Source organism: Octodon degus, unplaced genomic scaffold, assembly GCF_000260255.1.
Source record: "Octodon degus isolate 3935 unplaced genomic scaffold, OctDeg1.0 scaffold00024, whole genome shotgun sequence".
NCBI classification, from domain to species: Eukaryota; Metazoa; Chordata; class Mammalia; order Rodentia; family Octodontidae; genus Octodon; species Octodon degus.
Window position 1 is genome coordinate 9500277 of NW_004524600.1, and position 2625 is coordinate 9502901.

At 37.9% G+C, this 2625-nt stretch overlaps 1 pseudogene; it reads right to left on the reverse strand.

Moving 5' to 3' along the window:
* Positions 1–858: 858 nt before the first annotated feature.
* On the reverse strand, positions 859–1886 carry LOC101580980 (annotated as a pseudogene).
* Between the last annotated feature and the right edge of the window lie 739 nt (positions 1887–2625).

The following is a 2625-nucleotide window of genomic DNA, read 5'->3' on the forward strand; positions in this document are numbered from 1 at the left end:
TAAAAAAATCAGTATACTGACTATGTTAAATTACCACCTTGAACTAGTTGAGAAAGAATATCCACACACACAGTAATTAGTATATTTAAAATATTATAAGCCTGTATAAATTGACAACAATCCAAGACCCCATTGGAAAAGAAAGACATTACTTTTATACTTTTAGGTACCATCCTTGATAGTATCCTCTGTTAATTTTCTTTCTTAGAGTCACATGGGTTAAAAAAAGTGCAGGTTACTTATTGTAGTGGAGATTGCTGTAGGATTCCTGGAAATAGAAAAGAGAAATCAGCCTTTGGTACTGTAGTCTCCTGGATCCCACAACCACTTGAACTCTCACAACCACTTGAACCATAAAAGACTGGCTTTTATTCTACTTTGAAAGAAAATCTCGAAGGCTGGAGTATAGCTCAGTGGCAGAGAGTTTGCCTCCTACACACAGAGCTAGATCTTTACAACCACAAAAAGAAAAGAGAGGGAAGGTGCAGGAAGAAAGGGAACAAGAAGAGAAGTAGGGAAAGGAAAGGAGAAATCTTTTGTTTATGCTTCATTTGTGCTTCCAAAACTGATGTTTGTGCTTCATTTGTACTTTTTTTTTTTTTAAATTAAGTGAATTTTATTTTAAAGAAATTTCATGTTGATTTAATTAGGGCCATTTTAATGAGGCTGTCTTCAGAGGAGGCCTTTTCAAAAGAACTGAAGCTTACTTCAGCCATCCCATCTGCCCTGCCACAATTCTTCTATCTCCACTTGAATTGTAACTGTGGTCTTATATCCAATTTCGTCCAGCAATACATTTTTGGAGCATTTATGGTAGATGGATCTGCCTTAGTCTGACACTTCTCTAAACATGCATTAAGTTCATTCATCTCCTAATCTATTCATAGTAGTACAGGCCGCTAGGATATGCAATTAATTATCTTTCAACTCCAGGCCCATGTTCAAACAGAATTCTGTAAGAATAAAAGGTGTCTTCACGTACCACCACCTTCTTTGACATTCACGTTTATCTCCTTTTCAGATCTTTCTGCCCTCTGTCCGTTATTTCTGGCCTTAGAAACTCTCTTTGTAGACAAAGCAGCTTCTTTATTCTTCTCTCTTGGTAAACACACATTCATCTTGCTTGGAAATTCAGAACTTGTAATGAAACAACTCTCCTCTACTAATTTGATATCACATGCATCATGTTCAAGATGTGTTGTCTCATCTTCTGCTCCTGACTCTTCAATAGGAGAAATGGAGCCATCATCATCCAAGTATTTGTATCTACGACTATCAAGGTCATCTTTTTCTAAATCCTCACCAACATTCATTTGTTTCAATGATTCCTTAAGGTGGTATTCGTACTTCAGTTTTTCAATATAGTTAAAAAATCCTCTTGCAACAGCTTGCTCAAAACTTAAAATCTTCCTCCAAGGTAATGGTTTCCTTCCATCCTCAGATTGTAAAATTGGAAACGTAGGTCCTTTTTCTTAGATTTGTTTTTTATCTATGTTTGATCTTCTAGTGTTTTTCTTTCCTTTTGGTCTTCCTCTTGGTGTTAATTTTGGCTTATATTTCCTCTTCTTACGTTTCTTCTTTTTCTTGAATCTTTCAAAAATAGCCTTCAAAGTCAATGGTCTTGGTTCTATGGATGAGTCACTGGATGAATCTGTTTGAATATTCTCGGGTATATGAACCAATTTCCTCACAGGTTTTCTTTGAGTCCGTTTAGGTAAGGAAGGTGCACATTGTGTTTTAAATAAGCTGCTACCCGATGAACAGCCATCACTTTGATTTTCAATTTCTACAGCTGCATCAGATGTCATATAGTTAACAGGATCCATTCCTGATTTTTCCATCACTTTTTCTTGGTCTTAAAGAATTTCTGCTTCTACTGCGCCGCCGGAAAGCTCATTTGTACTTTAAAAACTGAACTTGAATAAATTTTCTGGTAAAACAAGATAGGTTGAAGAAGTTGACTTTTGAAAACATGCTTTGGAATGGATTTGTAATACCAAGTATAAAGTGAAGCTTTTCTAGACTTCTGCTGTTTTAGCTGATATGAATGCCTTATTTAATGTTTCAGGCCTACCCTATTTTCTCCTGCCTTTTAAAAATGGTCTTTACACCCATAGTCCTTGGCAGGTCCACGTTTCCAAGACTGAAGAGGACTCGCCCACTGTCATGCCTCTCACAAAGGCATCATGCATCCGTGTCTGAACACCACATATAAGAATTACCGTGGAGGACTGATTGCTGCTTTTTAAAAGGTGCTTGGAGAGACAGTCTCTTTTCTGGTTCCCTCCCCCCATTTCTACAGGAGACATTGTGCAGGTTCATTCTTAGCTCCTGCTATCCTAGACCAGCATGAAAAGTTGTGCTTGACTCATGGGGATTAGCACAGGCTGGTGCATGAAAGAACCAAAATCTGATCCTGACATCAGAGCCTTTGGTGTGCTTGGCTACAAATCAGAAAATCAGAGATCTGCTCCTGCTCCAGTCTTGAGGAGCAGACGCCAGCTCTGCTAGACAACACGTGTGGCTCATATGCCTGAAGCAGTACTCCTTAACACAGCGAGGTCTTTGTATTATTCATGTGTCTTTGGGCTTCAATTTTTGCTACTTCAACAATTAGATTTACCT